This window comes from Hyperolius riggenbachi, chromosome 12, assembly GCF_040937935.1.
Source record: "Hyperolius riggenbachi isolate aHypRig1 chromosome 12, aHypRig1.pri, whole genome shotgun sequence".
Taxonomy (NCBI): Eukaryota; Metazoa; Chordata; class Amphibia; order Anura; family Hyperoliidae; genus Hyperolius; species Hyperolius riggenbachi.
Window position 1 is genome coordinate 169791503 of NC_090657.1, and position 13230 is coordinate 169804732.

The 13230-nt window shown below is 47.2% G+C and overlaps 1 protein-coding gene across 3 annotated transcripts in view; it reads right to left on the minus strand.

The window, feature by feature from the left end:
* The window catches only part of ZNF831 (zinc finger protein 831), a 298501-nt gene that overhangs the window by 35340 nt on the left and 249931 nt on the right, over positions 1-13230 (minus strand). The gene's annotated exons all lie outside the window — the stretch shown is intronic.

The following is a 13230-nucleotide window of genomic DNA, read 5'->3' on the forward strand; positions in this document are numbered from 1 at the left end:
GTTCATCCAATATTCGGGTATCCGAACTACCCAGATAATCCAAACGTTTTCCACTAACTATCTAACTTTGAATAGCAGTTCGGATATTTTTTAAAATCCGAATAGCACTATCCGAGCAAACTCGGATTTCCCATCAGAGAGAGAGAGGGATATTTATTTTTTTTTTGAGGGGGGATTTTAAGTTCCACATCATTAAAAAAAACATGATGCTACATGCCTCATTCACCCTAAAAAACGTTTTAAAGGCAATTTTAAAACCCATTTCCGGTTTTCTACCCGGATATCCGAATCCGAGTGGATATCTGGGATACTGGGTCGGATATCCGATTCGGGTTCCAAAATTTCAAACTCGGATATCCGATTCGGATTGGATATCTAGGTATCCGGATCCGAATTCAATCCGGATTTTGAAAAGTGGTATCAGAGCAGCACTGCACCTGAACTGTTACTACCTCTATGCTAGTGTGTATGGTTTGGTATTCTTCTACTTTCCTGTAGCAGTAGAGCATAGTACCATCTTAGCCATCAGCAAAAGCAGAGAGTTTTGAATCAGGATGATACCATTTATTGGCTTAAAAGAAAAAGAGTAAGCTTTCTGCTAATAAGCCTTCTTCAGACTTTGTTCCCGTATACTGTCAATATGTTAGAGCACACCACCATATGTACATTCCACATTCAAAAGAGATGCATAGATTTTTTCAGCAAATATAAATAAATGTCATTCAGATGCTTTAAAGTGGAGCTGAACTCTTGCACAGGACAGAAGGAAAACAGAGAAATTTACCATGTATGTATTTAGAGAGCCTGTCTAATTCCCCCTCCTCTGTGTCACAAGTTGTAATTTGATCTCTACACAGTCACCTGACTGCCACAACATCTAAGCTCATTTGAAAGCACAGGATGTTAAAAATGTCTGCTTCCATAAAAGCAGGAAGTAGACACAGTGCAGATTTATTGCAGGATTTGTATCAGCTGTAACAAAGAAATGTTTCTATTTAAAGGTTATGTTGTTGCGTATCTTTTAGAGCAGAGAGGAAGTTCTGAGTTCAGGTCCACTATGATTACAACAGAACCTGCAAAGTTGGTCTTGACAGGATGTTTGCTACTTACCTGTTCTCTGTTTTGGATGGGCTTCTCTCCATTGCACTGCCCTGCTACCTTTTCGTGGCTCCGACTGCAGCCAGTCGCACAGAGGACAAAGAAGCAGCGCATGCTCTGTCCACTCGCGCTCCCCAGGGCCGGATTACCAGGCAACAAAAGCAGTCGCTTGGGGCCCCATTCAGAGTCAAAGGGGCCCCATCAGCACATAAACCAGCCCTCGCTATCCTGTCAGCGGTGGCTGGATGGTATAATGGTTAAAGGGACTCTGAGCAGTGCAGTAACTATGGAAAGATGCATATAATTTTAAAGCTCTCTTTCTCCTCTTTCCAATGATATATAAACCGCCACCCAATGCCTTTTAGTTTTCGCTATTTTCGCGATCGAAATCACGGTCACGGCAATTTCGATCGCGAAAATAGCGAAAACTAAAAGGCGTAGGGTGGCAGTTTATCTATCATTGGAAAGAGGAGAAAGGGAGCTTCAAAATGATATACATCTTTCCATAGTTACATTGAATTACACAGGACAACTTTTCTCCAAAGTCGGCAGCTTGATTCAGCACAATGCAATGAAATATAAGGAACCCAGGGGGATAGAATTACAAACATCATGCTGGTAGGTGTGAGGATGTAGTTAATTAGTTGTGGGTATGCTTAAAGGCACTGCTCGGAGTCCCTTTAAGGGCTCTGCCTCTGACACAGGAGACCAGGGTTCGAATCTCGGCTCTGCCTGTTCAGTAAGCCAGCACCTATACAGTAGGAGACCTTAGGCAAGTCTCTCTAACACTGCTACTGCCTATAGGGCGCCTCCTAGTGGCTGCAGCTCTGGCGTTTGAGTCCGCCAGGAGAAAAGCGCGATATAAATGTTATTTGTCTTGTCTTGTCAAATGATGCCGTGCGCTGCTGATTGTCTTCAGAGCCAGGCTCTCCTCCTAGGTCCCCCTCCTGCTACTGTGCGCTCTGCCGCTGCCCACTCCTCCCTCCCTTCCCACAGAGAACCACAGCTGCAGCAAGAATGATAGCAGCAGATGGCAAACGCTTACTCACCATGATCCAAGCGATAGAGATGCCGTCATCTGAAACCCATCTGTCTCTTCTACAGTGCAGCTGCTCGCTCTGAACTTCCTGATTCTCAGTTCAGACAGGAAGTTGGAAGTAGTAATAGTAACAGAGCGGCAGCACTCTAGAGGAGACAGATGGGCTCCGAATGACGGGACCACTATGGCTTAGATCGCAATAGGCGAATGTGAGTCATCTGGTGCTGTCATTCTCCCCCGCTGCGGCTGCCTTCTCTGCTGGACTATCGTATTCACTGGGATGAAGGCTGCATGGTGGCTGTCTAGTTTGGGAGGAAATCGGTTGTTCGGTGGTGGGGGTGGTTATGTAATTCTGTCTGGGGAAAGGCTTCCAGCTTGGCCGTGTCCAGAGCTTTCTGCTATTGCCAGGCTGGAGATGCAGGGGAAAAGTGCTGCTGCTGTGATATCTGGCACCCTCTTCACAGGGGTGTCCCAGCCCCTGAGTGCAAATGTCCCAGCCATTCATCTCTCACTCTGCATTTTGCCACTGCTATTTCCTGCATTGTGCACCCACAGAGGAAAGCGGGCTGTTGCCCATAGCAACCAGTAGCTCGGCTGCCCCGGTGTGTGCGGCATGTTGCTGTGCAGCTGCATCTTCTGATTCTATTATGACATGATGGGGGGGCCCAAATCAGTTACTTTGCTTAGGGCCCTATTTAGCCTTAATCCGGCTCTGGCGCTTCCTGTAATTTCTCGCTCCTACCCATGGCCGGTACAGTGTTATGCATTCTTGACAAGTACCGGTCATACATCAGCATCATTTCTCAAGTATGCATGCCCAGAACACTATCGGCTACTGTGCACATTTGGGCAGGAGCGCAAATTACAGGAATTATTTGTTGAATGGGGGGGCAGAGCAGCACAACTGAAATGAGCCCATTCAAACCAGTGATCGCTAGTCAAAGTGGACATAATATTTTTTTTTTCGGGGTGGGGGGGGGGGCGCTTGGTGACAGCAGGCCTAGGGCACTGGAAAGTACAAATCCGGCCCTGCACAAGGGTGGGTTGCATTCCCTGCAACCACCATATATCACCTACGGGGAAATAACCGTTGCCGCTTGGTATAGCAGTAGGAGAACAGAGGCGCCAGCAGGATAAAAGTGGATAAAAACTTTAAAATTTGCTGGGAGGAAGTGGTGGACTTACCTCCATAAAGCAGACACGAAAGACTGTCTGAATAGTAGTCACATTTATTAATTAGTACCCCAAAACAGTGCAACGCGTTTCGCAGGCCCAGCCCGCTTCATCAGGCAATAAAAATGGGGACAAGACAGAATTTCAGCAATAGCAGGTGTAGCGCCTCACCTGCTATTGCTGAAATTCTGTCTTGTCCCCATTTTTATTGCCTGATGGCCTCCTTTATGGAGGTAAGTCCACCACTTCCTCCCAGCAAATTTTAAAGTTTTTATCCACTTTTATCCTGCTGGCGCCTCTGTTCTCCTACTGCTATACCGTGTCCACCCCTGGTGGAGGGGTGATCTACCCCCTTTCGCATCTACAGAGAGCGACTTCTTATCCCTGAGTGAGGACAGGTCTAATCTCCTCACCTGCCTATACAGTGGTTGCCTGTGTGGTAACCCATGTTTGTGAGTATAATTTTCTCACGATAACCTTTACTTCATTTATGCTTAACATACTACACTATATTGGGCTCTCGGTTTCTCTACTCTTTGTTGCCGCTTGGTATTCCAGGTCTTGCCAGAACTGGGTGGTCACACTCCTGATTGGTTCTTCTTGATTGTAGATAACACCACACCCAAAATGTGAACACCTCCAAAGGAGATGTAATTCTATAGTACTGGAGGATGGAGGTGTGCAAATATGGGTAATGTAACAAAACAAAAATATAATAAGGGGGAGGGAGATGTCTTAACCACTCTAGATGGAAGAACCCAAACCCCAGGGTTAATGTAAAAATATTAAATTATTTATTCAGCACGATTAAAAGGACAACTCTTTTCACGGGTCTCAGCCTGCTTCTTCAGGTCAATACAAGTGCCTTTAAAATATGCTCACCAGGGGCTAAATAGCCCCCCCCCCCTGCAAAAATGATAGCATGGGGCCCCCTTGGTCCCTGAACCCCACTGCACTGGGAGCTGGCAAATGGCAGCAGGGCGTGTTCTGTTGTGAAGCGGCGTCTAGAACAGCCTTTCTCAACCTTTTTACACTGGAGGAACCCTGCAAATAACTTTTGGATCTCAAGGAAACCCTGCAAGCAATTTTTTGATCTCGAGGAACTCCTGCTTTTATTTTGCAGGTGGCAACTGGCACTATCTCCTATTACACTGCCACTCATTATACTGTCTACTTATTCTAGTACTTTTTATTCATGTGCTCATAATTATTCTGACCCCCAATTTAGTGCTTTTTCAGTACCCCCTATTATAATGTGCTCTTTTATACTCCCCCCCCCCCCCCCCCCCCGATAGGGGAAAATGCCAAGGAACCCCTGCAGAGCACTTAAGGAACCCTGGTTGAGAAAGCCTTGTCTAGAAGCAAGAAAAAATTACAGATGCTCCCAATACTTGCTACTCTGCTTGGCAAAAGGTGGGGGCAAGGATGGTTTTTGTGAGCGAACGGGGACATTTTTTGCTTATGGGATGCACTTGTGGTTGGGGAGAGGGAGGAGGAGGGCCCCCAAAGCCTCTGGGCCCCCTGCAATGGCAGGGGTTGCAGGGTTGATTGCTATGCCCATGATGCTCACAAGCATGGACACCAGATGACCTACAGTGGGAGTTTGGGCAACCTTGTTAATCGTCATGTTTTTCCTGTATAAATCGTTGGTTGTTATGATACAAAATGTCAGTTAAATATATCATATAGGAGACACACACAGTGATATTTGAGAAGTGAAATTAAGTTTACTGGATTTACAGGAGGTGTGCAATAATTGTTTAAATAAAATTAGTAAGGTGCATAAATTTGGGTCATTCTATTGATTCCAAAACCTTTAGAACTAATTATTGGAACTCAAATGGCTTGGTAAGCTCAGTGACTCCTGACCTATATACAAAGGTTAATCCAATTATGAAAGAGTTTTTTTAAGGGGGTCAATTGTAAGTTTCCTTCCTCTTTTAATTTTCTCTGAAGAGTAGCAACATGGGGGTCTCAAAATAACTCTCAATCGACCTGAAGTCAATGATTGTTCACTATCATGGTTTAAGAGAAGGATACAGAAAGCTGTCTCAGAGATTTCAGCTGTCTTTTTCCACAGTTAGGAACATATTGAGGAAATGGAAGACCATAGGCTCAGCTCAAGTTAAGACGCAAAGTGGCAGACCAAGAACAATCTTGGATAATCGGAAGTGACGAACGGTGAGAACAGCAGTGACAATATCATCTTGCTGCAGATGGAGACACTGTGCATCATACAACCATTCAGCGCACTTTACACAAGGAGATGCTGTATGCGAGAGTGATGCAGAGGAAGCCTTTTCTCCACCCACAGCACAAACCGAGCTGCTTGAGGTATGCTAAAGCACATTTGCTGTGGACTGATGAGACTAAAATTAAGTTATTTGGCCATAACAAGCAGCGGCGGCTCCAGCTTCAGAATTTTGGGGGGGGGGGCTCAACAGGGGCACAATGGCTGGCTGGCGGGGCTCAAGGGGGGGGGACTTGCCGCGAGCAAAGAGCGCCACGGCGACAGGAGTGGGCGTGGTCATGACATCATGTGGGCGGGGCAAACTGTAATGTAGTTGTACCAGCTAATGTAGTTACATAAAAAAATATGAAGTAAATGCACGTAATGACAGACAGCCTTTCAATAATAAATGCAAGTAATGACAGACAGCCTTTCACCAGTAAATGCATGTAATGAGAGACAGCCTTTCAATAGTAAATGCATGTAATGAGAGACAGTGTTTCACCAGTAAATGCACATATTGAGAGACAGCGTTTCCCCACTAAATGCACATAAGAGACAGCCTTTCACCAGTAATTGCATGTAATGAGAGACAGCCTTTCACCAGTAAATGCATGTAATGAGAGACAGCCTTTCACCAGTAAATGCACGTAATGAGAGACAGCGTTTCCCCACTAAATGCACATAAGAGACAGCCTTTCCCTAGTAAATGCATGTAATGAGAGACAACCTTTCACCAGTAAATGCACCTACGAGACAGCCTTTCACCAGTAAATGCATGTAATGAGCGACAGCCTTTCAATAGTAAATGCATGTAATGAGAGACAGTGTTTCACTAGTAAATGCACATATTGAGAGACAGCGTTTCCCCACTAAATGCACATAAGAGACAGCCTTTAACCAGTAAATGCACATAATGACAGACAGCGTTTCCCCAGTAAAAGCATGTAATGAGAGACAGCCTTTCACCAGTAAATGCATGTAATGTGAGACAGCCTTTCACCAGTAAATGCATGTAATGAGAGACAGCGTTTCACCACTAAATGCACATAAGAGACAGCCTTTAACCAGTAAATGCACGTAATGAGAGACAGCCTTTCACCACTAAATGCACATAAGAGACAGCCTTTCACCAGTAAATGCACATAATGAGAGACAGCATTTCACCTCAAAATGCATGTAATGAGAGACAGTGTTTCACCAGTTAATGCACATAATGACAGACAGCCTTTCACCAGTAAATGCATGTAATGATATAGATATCCCCAGTATATGTAGCCAGGGGTATGTGTGCCCAGTATATGCAGCCAGGGGTATGTATGCCCAGTATATGTAGCCAGGGGTATGTGTGCCCAGTATATGTAGCCAGGGGTATGTGTGCCCAGTATATGTAGCCAGGGGTATATGTGCCCAGTATATGTAGCCAGGGGTATATGTGCCCAGTATATGTAGCCAGGGGTATATGTGCCCAGTATCTGTAGCCAGGTGTATAGTTGTCCCCAGTATAGGTAGGTAGAACTTACCATGTGTATAGGTGTCCCCAGGAGGGGTGGAAGAGGAAGCCGTGTGGACAGCGGCGGAGAAGGGGCCGTCTCCCCCCTTCCCTCACCTTGGGGCTCCCACTCTCTGCCTCGCTCCTCCCTCAGATATCAGCGGCTGGCCGGTCAGAAGACTTCCTCTCTTCCCAGCGCGAGAGAGAGAGATCGATCTGTGCGCCGCTACTCTGGTCTAGACTAGACCAGAGCGGAGCACAGATCAGCCGCGCTGGGAAGAGAGTGAGTTTTCTGATGTCAGCCGCTGATATCTGAGGGGGGAGCAAGGCAGAGAGTGGGAGCCCCAAGGTGAGGGAAGGGGGGGGAGATGGCCCTCTTCTCCGCCGCTCTCCACACAGCTTCCTCTTCTCTCCGCTTCCACCCCTCCTGCTGCTTGGCAACCCTGCGGAGGTGGGGCTTTTGCAGGGGCTGACAGCTTGTCAGCTGAGGCTTAAGCCTGGGTAAGCCCCAGTGTAGCGCCGCCACTGATAACAAGGGGCGTTATGCATGGAGGAAAAACAGCACAGCATTCCAAGAAAAACACCTGCTAACTACAGTAAAATATGGTGGTGGTTCCATCATGTTGTGGGGCTGTGTGGCCAGTGCAGAGACTGGGAATATTGTCGAAGTTGAGGGACGCATGGATTCCACTCAGCATCAGCAGATTCTGAAGATCAGTGTCCAGAATGAGTGACAAAGCCAAAATTGCGCTGGGGCTGGATCTTTCAACAAGACAACGACCCTAAACACTGCTCAAAATCCACTAAGGCATTCACGCAGAGAAACAAGTACATTGTTCTGGAATGGCCGTCTCAGTCCTTAGACCTGAAAATAATTGAAAATGTGTGGTGTGAGATAAGGAGAGTCTGAAACGAAAATATATTGCTAAATTTACCTTTCCATTTGCTTCAGTACTCTCTCCAGCACTAAACCGCCGAATCCCCGGTGAAAAACGAGGGCTGCCGACCCCCCCCCCCCCCCCCCAAATCCCCGGGGGGGACTAAGGATGGTGCTTCCTGGAGAAAGAAGAGCTCTCTGCTGTAGCTCTGCCTTTCCTGCCGTCAATCGCTGCGCATCGCCGACTCTCCCCGCCCCTCTCACGCTTTCTTCAGAGAGGGGCGGGAAGAGGCGGCGATCCGCGTGGCGATTGACAGCAGGAGAGGCAGAGCTACAGCAAATAGCTCAGCCTCTCAGGGCAGCACAATCCACGACCAAGTTGGACGTGGATGTTTGCCCGGGCATTTGGGGGGTCTGCAGTGCTCGTTTTTTGGCGGGGATGCGGCGGTTTAGCGCTGGTGAGACTTCTGAAGTGAATGGAAAGGTAAATTTAGCAAAAAAATTCGCTTCAGTCTCTTTAAAGAGAGCTGTTCATGCTCAGAAGCCATCAAACCTGAATGAACTACAGAGGTTTTGTAAAGAGGAATGGTCCAAAATACCTTCAAGCAGAATCCAGACTCTCATTGGAACCTACAGGAAGTGTTTACTGGCTGTAATTTCTGAAAAAGGAGCATCTACTAAATATTGATTTCATTTCTTTTTTGTGGTGCCCAAATTTATGCACCTGCCTAATTTTGTTTAAACAATTATTGCACACTTTCTGTAAATCCAATAAACTTCATTTCACTTCTCAAATAACACTGTGTGTGTCTCCTATATGATATATTTAACTGACATTTTTTATTGTAACAACCAACGATTTATACAGGAAAATCATGACGGTTAACAAGGTTGCCCAAAACTTTCACATCCCACTGTATCTTGATCGTTATTTTCCAGTGATTTTAGTCTAGCGTGTGTATGAGGCTAGAGATGGCTCGAGCCTCCAACGCGAACTTCCGCAAAAGTTCGGGTTCGTGCGAACTTTGCGAACTGCAACAGACTTCAATGAGCAGGCGAACTTTCAAAACTTCAAACATTAATTCTGGCCAGAAAAGTGATGGAAAAAATGTTTCAAGGATTCTAACACCTGGAGGGGGGCATGGCGGAGTGGGATACACGGCAAAAGTCCCGGGGAAAAATCAGGATTTGACGCACAGCAGCATTTTAAGGGCAGAAATCACATTGCATGCTAAATTGGAGGCATAAAGTGCTTTAAAACATCTTGCATGTGTATACATCAATCAGGTAGTGTAATTAGTGTACTGCTTCACACTGACAGACCAAACTCACTGTGTAACGCACCGCACACAGCTGTTTGTGTAGTGACAGCCGTGCTGGACTGGTGCGTACCATGGCGAGAGAGCAGGCGATAGCAAATATGGTCAACAGGCTGAGGTAGCTCAATGAAAGAACAACAGTGACTGTCCAGCTGATTGAATTTGGTCTGTCCACAATGAAGCAACGACCTTATTATCCTGGGTGTGCCCACCAACATTTTCATATAGCTGGCGGTCATTGCTTCATTGTGATACGGAAGCAAGGTAACTATCACGAAGGGGAATTGACACGTACATGCCTTTTGTGTTCTTGTTGCAGCCGCAGTTCAGCCCGAAATATTAGGCAGGCATGTACACGCACCAGAAAAAATTGTTATTGTTGTTCTTAAAAATTCAGGAATTCACCTGGAGTCCTGGTGGACCCTGTTGGTGGTGGCGGAGAAGGCAGTCAAGCGGCCTGCAGGCAGAGATGCTGTGTGGGGACTGTGGACTGACTTGGTCTTGGGGCAGGCAGTCACACGGCGTGCAGACAGAAATGCTGTGTGTGGGGACTGACTTAGTCTTCAGGCCGACAGTAGCCCCCTGGGATCCATGCCTCATTAATTTTGATAAAGGTGAGGTACTGAACACTTTTTTGACCTAGGCGACGTCTCTTCTCAGTGACAATGCCTCCAGCTGCGCTGAATGTCCTTTCTGACAGGACGCTTAAGGCAGGGCAAGACAGAAGTTGGGTGGCAAATTGTGACAGCTCTGGCCACAGGTCAAGCCTGTGCACCCAGTAGTCCAGGGGTTCATCGCTGCTCAGAGTATCTACATCCGCAGTTAAGGCCAGGTAGTTGGCTACCTGCAGGTCGAGGCATTGGTGTAGGGTGGATCCGGAAGGGCTAAGGTGAGGCATTGGACTAAAGAATGTCTGCATGTCAGACATTGCCATGAGATCGCTAGAATGTCCTGTCCTTGTCTGTGTGGACATGGGAGAAGGATTACTGGCAGTGGCACCTTTATTCCATTGTGCTGTGACATCACCTTTAAACGCACTGTAAAGCATACTTGCCACCTTGTTTTGCAAGTGCTGCATTCTTTCTGCCTTCTGGTGAGTTGGTAACATCTCTGCCACTTTGTGCTTATAGCGAGGGTCTAGTAGTATTGCCACCCAGTACAAGTCATTCTCCTTCAGTTTTTTTTTTTATACGGGGGTCCCTCAACGGCTGGACAACATGAAAGACGCCATCTGTACAAAGTTGGATGCAAAAGTACTATCCATCTCCTCTTGCTCTTCCTCAGTGATGTCAGGTAAGTTCTCCTCCTCCTCCTCCCCCCAGCATTGAACAATACCACAGGAAAGTTGAGCAGCACAAGCCCCCTGTTCTTCGGCCGCCTCCTCAAAAAAAAAAACCCACCTTCCTCATCTGACTCCTCTTCCCCACAGGACTCTTCCTCCTCCTCCTCCCCCCCTCCTCTGTGCTGCTGCAGGTGTTGAGGAAACATCTGGTTCTGCTGGTAATTGATCCCACAACTCTTCCTCCTGTTCCTGTTCATGCTCCTCCACAGCTTGATCCACCACTCTACGCACGGCACGCTCCAGGAAGAAAGCATATGTGATCAAGTCCCTGATGGCACCTTTACTGCGACTCACCATGTCAGACGCCGGGCAAGGGGGTGACTGGCAGACATTGGCTTTTTCCGTTCAAAGATTTCCTTCATGGACACCTGGTTGCTGTGGGCAGAGGAGCAGGAACCGCTCAAGGTCAGAGGTAGAGTGGCTGTGAAGGAGCAAGGGAGAAAGTGGCTGAAGAAGATAATGCACCTGAAGGAGGAACAGGAGAAGGAGGGTGGCTTTGCTTTTGTGTGATGCTTTTCCTCAGGTGGTCATCCCATTGCAGTTTGTGCTTTCTTGTCATGTGCCTTCGTAAGGCAGTTGTCCCTACACGGGTCTTGGCCTTTCCACGGCTCAATTTTTGGTGGCAGAGAGAACAGATGGCATTGCTCTCATCTGAGGCAGACAAATACAAAAAATTTCCACACCGCTGAGACCTGGGGTGATGGTACTATGGTGGTGTCAGCAGCGTACGTTGAAGGGCATGTTGGCTGGCTGTCCATAGGTGGCGATACATACCGCCGGAGACTGCCACAAGCGGTTTCTGACGATGAGCTACCCCTGCTTCTTTCAGCAACTCGTCTCCTCCTACTCCTCTCTGACTCTCCCCTGGTCATCTCCTCTATTGGGAACCCACGTGACATCCATGTTAGTATCATCATCATCGTCATCATCGTAATCATCCTCTACAGCTTCGCTTGTATCAGGCACCTCATAAACTGCACCAATAGCAGGCAGTTCATCCTCCTCCTCACACCTTACGGCCATAGTGCCGCCTAACTTAGACAAATGAGGTGGTGTAAATTGCTTAGCGCCTTCATCTTGTTGTAAAAATAATGGCTGTGAATCCATTAATTCCCCACCAAATAACTCCTGCGAAGTGTCAAATGGAGCGGATGTGGTGCTTGTAGTAGCGCTGGTGGCTGCGGAAGATGAGGTGTTCTGCTTTAAATAGTCAAGTACGTCCTGACAATCTTGGGAGTTCTTCTGAGCACTGTACTTTGGTCCAGGGCCGCACAAAATCAACTCAGCATGACCTCGAACAAATGTGCCGGGTGGCCTGCCTCTGGGTCTGCCTCTGCCTGTTGTTTTGTTCATATTGGGGAGGATGAAGTGAAAGGTATGCACTGACTTGACTAATACAATGTGCAGTCGCAAAGGTGCAGTTAACAGGTATGCACGGACTGCTATTACAAATGTGCAGCTGTCACACACCCAGGTACTGTGAGCAGGTATACAGTGAGTGGTATATAAAACTGTGTGCTGTCACACAGGTGCAGTGAACAGGTATGCAGTGACTAGTATCAATACAATGTGCAGCTGTCACACACACACAGTTGCAGTGAACAGTTATGAAGTGACTGGTATATAACACTGCGTGCTGTCACGCAGGTGCAGTGAACGTGAACCAGGTATGTAGTGACTAGTATCAATACAATGTGCAGCTGTCACACACACAGGTACACTGAACAGGTATGCAGTGACTAGTATCAATGCAATGTGCAGTTGTCACACACACACAGGTACACTGAACAGGTATGCAGTAACTGGTATCCATACAATGTGCAGCTGTCACACACACAGGTACACTGAACAGGTATGCAGTGACTGGTATCAACACAATGTACAGCTGTCACACACACAGGTACTCTGAACAGGTATGCAGGGACAGGTATATAGCACTGTGTGCTGCTGTCACGCAGGCGCAGTGAACATGAACAGGTATGCACAGACTGGTATTACAAATGTGCAGCTGTCACACACAGGTGCAGTGAAGGTAGGCACTGAATGTGCTGGGCTGAGCACAGTATAGCAATTAGCAAGGGCCAGCTAGCACAGTATAGCAATTAGCAAGTGCCAGCTGCGACTGACAGGGCTGTATATGCAAGTGTCAGTGGGCCACACACAAAAAAAACAGATCACAAGAACATTAGCTCTTAAAGGAGCTGTTTTGGGGTGCTTTTTTAGCAATAAGTATCAGCAAGGAGCAAGCTAACAAGCCTAACTAAGCCTTCCCTAATCTCTGCAGCAACCTCTCTCCCTTCTCTCACTATTACTGCAGCACACAGAGTGAGATCATGGCCAACGCAGCTGCCTTTTATACGGGGGGGGGGGGGGGGGGCAGGAGGGAGTGTAGCCTGGTTGGCTACCATGTGTCTGCTGACAGTGATGTAGAGCAATGATGTAGTATAGGGGGCGGGTCGACCTCGCATAAAGTTCGCGCTCTACCGCGAACGTGCATAAGTTCGGTGTGCGAACAGTTCGGGCCATCTCTGTATGAGGCTTGGGTTCTCCTGTGGAAGAATCAAGTCCTATGATAAATATTGTCTTCATCCCTGTCTAATCTCTTGGCCACCCACCTTACTAACATTCCAACGCAGTGTATTCCATGCAGAAGAAGACTG